We start from the raw sequence: 7,682 nt of genomic DNA, 5'->3' as shown, positions 1-7,682 counted from the left end.
GATAGGAGGACGGTTGCCTTTTCTCTCTCCTGCGTTGTTCTCTGCACCTCTTCGTGAAGAGCTCCTTTCCACGCCCAGCTCTGCGGAGAGCCACCTGAGTCTCTGCTGCTGGTCCTCACCTACAAGTCATGAGGTTGCCCCTCCCTAGGAGACGGCTCCTGCCACACACTCAGACGCAAAGAGATGAATGTGGAGGAAGCCCCAGCCTCCTTTTTAACATTTTCCCTTTATTCTTTACCTCACACACACGGCCATGTAGATAGATATGAATTTTCCAAAAGGTCAGGGGATATTAAAAGACCTTTTTTAAAATCCTGTCTCATGGAGTCTGCCTCATGAAGCTCAGGGCTTTTCCTGCTGCTATGATCTAGATAAATTCAAAGCTCAAACTTATTGACATTGCAGAAATAATAGCAGCAGGCAAAAGGAATTGGTTCCTCTCGCTCTCCTGACTCTTCTACAAATGGACAATTAACACTGGTACGTCAGTTTCCTATTGCTGCCATAAGAAACTACTAACAATGTAGTGGCCTAAGACAACACAAACTTATTCTCTTACAGTTCTAGAGATCCAGGGCCACAGATTAGTCTTACAAAAATAAAACAAAGGCATTAGCAGGGCTCGTCGTTTCTGCAGGCTCCACGGGAGAATCCATCCCTTGCCTCTCCAGCTTCTAGAAGCTGTCAGAATTCCTTGGCTTGTGGCCACATCACTCCAATCTCTGCAGCTATCATCACAGTGCCTACTTCCTCTTTGATCTTCTTGTCTCCCACTTATAAGGACCTTTGTGATCACTCAGACAGTCCAGGATAATCTCCCCATCTCAAAATCATTACCTTAATCACATCTGTTGCAAAAAAAAAAATCCTGTTGCAACAAGGTAACAATTCACAGGTTCTGGGGATTAGAACGTGGTTCTCTTTGTGGGGTGGGGGCCATTATTTAGCCTACCTCATGTGGATAAATTAACTTCTCTTGCAACTCACTTTCCTAATCTTTAAAATGGAGCACTTACTTCATGTGGTTACTGCTGATATCAGGAAGTGGGGTGCTGCTGTAAAAATAAAACACTTAAAATGTGGAAATGGTTTTGAAATTAGGTAATGGACAAAGGCTGGGAGAATTTGGAGGCACATGATGGAAAAGGCCTCGATTTCCTTGAAGACAGTTGGTGGAAATATTAAAGGTGAGATCTCAGACCGCAGTGAGGGCCGTGCTGTTGGACACTGGAGGACAGGTGATACTTGTTATAAAGCGGAGCAGCAGGTGCTGAGTTATGTTCTACCGCTGGGTGGAAGAGGAACTGGTGAGTGATGAACGTGAGTGTGTAGCAGAGGAGGTTTCTGAGCAGAGCATGGGAAGTGCAGCCTGGTCTCTCCTTGCTGCTTATAGGAGAGTACAACAGGGCAAGAGTTTGGAGAAATGCTTCTACGAGCCAAGGAACTCCAAGGATTGCCGCAAACCACAAGAAGCTAGGAAGCAGCAAGGAAGACCTTTCCCAGGGCCTTCAGAGACCGCATGAACTTTCTGACGTTGGACTCCTCACACTCAGAGATAATAAATACATTTCCATTGTTTTAAGCTACACAGTTGATGGCCATCCATTACAACAACCCTAGGAACCTCGTACATCTTTTCCTCCACCTTTTCTGCCACCTGCGTTTTGTTCCATCCTCTTAACAACTCCAAGATATTCCCCTTCTGCATTACACAGTCTGAGCCGTGCACACTCACTAGAATCCATGCTTTCCCATGCCCCATTCACCCCTATCCAGGTGGACCATGGAAACCTCGTGATGGGCAAAGTGGTGGCTTTCTCAGAAAGGTGTTTGAAACTCTGCCTGAGCCTGTTTCTCAGAGACTTCTCATTGCCCGGGGTTCCCAGATGCTAGATCCACCCTCCTACCTTCCCACCCCGGCCATCCTCTCTACTGTGACCCTTTCTGAACTCAGGTCCTTTACAGAAGAATTTGGGGTTTTCAACAATTTATACAGCACCAAAAAAAACCAAAAAACTGTTTATTTTCCAGAGGGACAGACGAAATGAAAGGCTGGCAGTGCATAAGGCTCCTGAACTCGTCCGGGAAACAGTCCTGATGGTATGAGCACAGGAGGTCATGAGACCACGTCTGCCTGAAAACATGCCCCAGACACACCAGGAAGACTCAATCTCACACTCTTACAGGACACCAAACGCATACAAAAGAATCATTTTATCTTAAAAAAAAGTAGAGGACATACCCCATACAAATAAGATAAAACCGGCTTTCACACATTTCAGTATACAGGAGGCGTCTACTTGGCTACACTGGCAGCTCAGGATGGCAACACCGTCTGGCAGTTTGCCCAACGACGCTGGTTTCATTCCATGAGCTTCGGGGGAGACTCTCATAGTACCGCATCCGCACGGGGATCTGCCGTTAGCACATGAAGTGTACTCGGGAAAAGATCCTGCCCCTATCTAGACCTATGGCTTTGGACACACACACAACAACAACAACAACAACGACAACAAACCATAACCCCTCTGAGCCCCACTATCTTTACGGATAAGAAGACAGGGACGTGTTAAGATGATCTAAGATGATGCCTACCCAGGAGGTATATGATACATTTGGGTCTTACCCAGTGAGAACAAATCCCCAGACTCGCCCACCGGAATGAATCACGAGTGCTGGCCTCTTACTCACACTACTTCTCACACATTGGTTGATTAGAGATTTCAGCCTCTTACAGGGAACAGAGGTCCTCAAAGGGAGACCCCAGGGAGGGACCAGTCCTGGGGCGCTTGGCTTGAAGGGTCTGGTGTGAGGCAGCAACATTATTACGGGCCCTCTTCTCCCAGGGCTTTGAGTCCCAAGAGCCATCAGAATCACGCAGAGTTACAGACAGTGACAGATACCAGGTCTTTGATATCAGTGACAGATGTCAGATACAGATATTTGCCACTTGGCACCAACATCCAAGAAAGCAAGAAGCAAGGAAGCAGGCATTTTCTCCCCCAGTTTTCTGCTACTCTCAACACACCCACAGCTCCCTGCCTTACTCGTCTTCCAAGACTTTTTAGTCCCCTCCCTCCAAACCCCACAATGTTTGCTTGGATACCCTCTCAATTCTTAGCCATTCCATGACACTGGTGGTAAAAGGAGAGGCTGCTTAGGAAAACAGGAATTGAGGGAAAAATTCAGAGGCTGCCATATCCATCTGGTAGTATTCACTAACTTGTCCTTTTTCCAGGATTTGCAATTTGGTTTGCACGATTTCTGCTATTATCTGTATTTCTTCCTTTTGGTTGCAATTTGACGTCTTTTGTTGCTTCCCTCCAACCCTCCCATAGAGTGTTCTTAAGAGCTTTATTACAAATGATAAATGTTATAAATAAAACATTAACAAGAGACAAAGAGATCATTTTAATATATATCTCAGCATGTCACAGCTCAAAAAAACTTTTTTGGTTTCTCATAAGCCCCTGTATTTCCAAGAAATGAGCTTCAGGATGATTTATTGTAAATTCACTTCTGTACAGAAAAACATGCATCTTGCCTCGGCCACAGCCATTTCCTCTCTCACATCCTCCTTATTCTGTCTTCCTCATCACTTCAAGTTGTGGTCACAGCATAGACTAGAAAGGCTAGGTTACAGGGTCCATGTCCCCTTATTTGTACCTGCTGAAGTGTTCAGAGAGGTGAGGGGAGAAAGGCTGGGCCAAGAAGACACACCACCATGGAGATCGCACTGAACTCGGGATCCTATTCAGACCCCTTCTCAGGCTGGTGCTGGCCAAGGAATTAAAGAAAGAGTTTGCTTCTGAGTCTCCAGACCCATGTGGCCCCATTCAGAGCAGGGACAACACTTAACACTTTGACAGGAGCCAACAAAATGGACTCTGCTCTAAACTGGAACAGGTGCTTACGAGTGTCGCTTTCAAAATTCTAACAACGAACTTCTCAAAGCTCAAGGAGCTACTAAATAGCTCAGCAGCCTCATTGTTTTTGAACATTATTTATCATGAAGAAATATCCCTTATAAATTAGAATTAAAGGATTCATATCCAAGCTGTGAAAAACCATAAGTGACTATTTAGAAATACAAGGAGACATCAGCATTTCTCCTATCCTCTGCAAGCATTACATGTCTGCATTTAGTGGAAAACCAAGGACTCAAGACGGAGATAGCAGTCTGGAGGACAATGGCTGCTGCCACCTGGGTCCCTATTTAGCAATATTTCATTCAACTCCACTACAGAACAAGAAGGGAAACTAAACCATACAAAATCCATGCACACAGCTGGAAGGAAGATGAGTGGAGCTAGCCCAGGCTACAGTTTAATCTAAAACTACTGACAGGATTTCCACTTCTGGGAAACATTATGAGAAACCCTGCAGACTTATTGCTGGTGTAACAACCACAACTGGTGAAAATGATCTTTTAAAAAAATTAAAATCTCTAAACGCTGCCCTACGGCCTGGTGGCTCAGGTTGTTGGAGCACTGTGCTCCTAACGCTGAGGTCACCGGTTCGATTCCCACATGGGCCAGTGAGCTGTGCCCTCCACAACTAGATTGAAGACAATCTAGCTGCTGAGCTGCTGGAGGGGGGGCCGGATGGCTCAGTTGGTTAGAGCGCGAGCTCTCAACAACAAGGTTGCTGGTTCAATTCCTGCGTAATACAATATAACATAATACCAGGTCTTATGTTAACTATTGCGTCAAAAGACACATTAGAGCTGATCGTCCGGCTAGGTCTTATTTTCAGGGAAATGGTATGAGCTTAACAACTGTGCCCTGAAACACATGAAGCCAAAACTAACGGATGTCAAAGGGAAATAGACAATTCAACAATAATAGTTGTAGACTTCAATACCCCACTTTGAATAATGCACAGAGCAACTAATCAGAAAGTCAACAAAGAAAGAAAAGATGTGACCAAGTAGGTCAACAGCAGAACACTCCACCCAACAACAGCACATACACATTCTTTAAAAGTGCTCAAGGAACATACTCCTAAATAGACCATTTGTGAGGCCATAAAATAAACCTCAATACATTTAAAAGGCTTCAAATCATACAGAGTATGTTCTCCAGCCAAAACTAAAGTAAAATTAGAAATCAGTAACAGTAAAAATTGGGGGAAATTCAGAAGTACGTAGATATTAAACAACACAATTCTACATAGCCAATGAATCAAAGAAGATATCAAAAGGGAAATTATAAGTACTTTGAGATGAATGAAAATGAAGAAACAACATAGCAAACCTTATGAGGTAGAGCTAAAGCAACGCTTAGAGAACATTTATAGCTGGAAATTAGATAGATAGATAGATAGATAGATAGATAGATAGATAGATAGATTGATTGATTGATAGATAGATAGCTATCTCAAACAAGAAAGATCTCAGGCCAATAACCTAATATTCCACATTAAGGCACTGAGAAATTAAAAGCAAACTCAACCTAAAGCAATCAGAAGAATATAATAAAGAATAGAGTGGAAATTAATGAACCAGAGAACAAAAAAACAATATAGAAAACAAACAAAAGCAAGACGTGGTTCTTTGAAAATATCAACAAGTTGACAAATCTTTAGCTAGTTTGACCAAAAGAGAATGGAAGAGAATTAAATTACTAAAATCAGGAATGAAAGAAGAGACATTATTACTGAGTTGGCAGAAATAAAACAATTATAAGGAAATATTATAGATAATTTTATGCCCCCAAATCAGATAACACAGATGAAATGGAAAATTCACAAACTACAAAAATTGTCTAAAGAAAAAATAGAAAGTCTGAATAGACCTATAACACATAAAAAATTAAATTACTCATAAAATATATTATCTACAAAGAAAAACCCAGGTCCAGATGGCTTCATTGGTGAATTCTACCAAACATTTAAGAAGAATTAATACCAATTGTTCACAAACTTTTTTTAAAAATAGAGGAGGGAGAACATGTCCCAACTCATTCTATGATGCCAATATTGATACCAAACCAGAAAAAGACATCACAATAAAAGAAAACTACAGATCAATATCTCCCGTGAACATAGATGCAAAAATACTAGCAAAAAGACTTCATCAATATATGAAAAGGAGAATACACTGTGACCACGTAGAAGTAATCCCAGGAATGCAATATCGGTTTAACATTCAAAAATCAATTAATATCATAAACCATTTCAATAGAATAAAGAAGAAAAAAATGATAATCTCACTAGATTTAGAAAAAGCATTTGACAGAGTTGAACACCTTATCATAATAGCAACACTCAACCAACTACGAAGAGAAAAAAACTTTCACAACCTGCTAAAAGGCATCTATAAAAATTCTACAAGTGGTACCACACTTAATGTTGAAAGACGGAACGCTTTCCTGCTTTGATCAGGAATAAGGCAAAGATATCTGCTGTTGTCACTTCATTTCAACTTTGTACAGGAGGTTCTAACTAGGAAATTGGCAAGAAAAGACACTGTTCCAAAACAAGGATGGGTAAACATCTGTAAATCAGCCAATGTGATACACCACATTATCAGTATGAAAAATAAAACTCATTTGATCATCTCAATACATACAAAAAAAGCATTTGACAAAATTCAACATCCTCTCTTAACAACTGGGTACAAACGAAATGACCCTCAACATAATAAAGGCCATATATGATAAACCCACACTAACACTACACTCAGCAGTAAAGTGCTGAAAGCTTTTCGTCTAAGATCAGGGAAAACACAAAATGTTCACTCTCACCACTTTTACTCACTATAGCACTGGAAGAATAAAACAGCCAAATAAATACAATGGAAAAGGATAGTCTCTTCAGTAAATGGTGTTGGGAAAACTGGATACCCACATGCAACAAAATGAAATTTGGCTCCTGTCTTACACCACACACAAAAATCAACTCAAAATGGAATAAGACTTGTATGCATGACCTGAAACCATAAAACTAGAAGAAAACAAAGGAGGTAAGCTCCTGGACACCAGTCTTGGTAATGATTGCTTGGATTTGACACCAAAAGCAAGGAAACGAAAACAAAAATAAACCAGTGGAACTACGTCAAATTAAAAAGCGTCCGCATAGCAAAGAAAACCATCAATAAAATTAAAAGACAACCTATGGGATGGGAGAAAATACTTGCAAATCATATACCTGATAAGGGGGTAATATACAACATATACAGGGAACTCATACACCTCAGTAGCAAAAACCCAAGCAATTAAATTAAAAAATGCTCTTCTCCTCTGAGGTGATACCCTGTTATGGACACGATATTAATGTCACCGGACCTTCTGAAAACATCACCATAGTACAAAACAGGGAGTGACTTTCACAGTGGAAACTTCCCAACCCCCATCCCCAGCGCCTCACTGGCAAATGTTTCTGTCTCTTTAATTCGGTCACCCCAGCCCCCACCCCCTCCTGGGGCTTCCTGCCCTCTGAGTCTGAGAGATGCTTACACTTCCCCGTGTGCTGGGCACACAGCCTGCTGCACTCACAGCCGAAGGGAAAGCAATAGGTCAGGGGCTTCAGGGGCCAGCGTCAGAGCCTGTCGCCACTTCTGCAGGAAAGGTGAGCCCAAGCAGGGGAAGGGAGCCTGCGAGAACTAGGAGATGTGAGGACCCAGAAAAATGCGGAGCCTGTAGGAAGCTCGCTAAGTGAGCACCTGCCTTCTAGTAGGGACC

Source organism: Rhinolophus hipposideros (assembly GCF_964194185.1).
Source record: "Rhinolophus hipposideros genome assembly, chromosome: 25".
NCBI lineage: Eukaryota > Metazoa > Chordata > Mammalia > Chiroptera > Rhinolophidae > Rhinolophus > Rhinolophus hipposideros.
Note: the sequence above shows the minus strand (reverse complement) of the source record.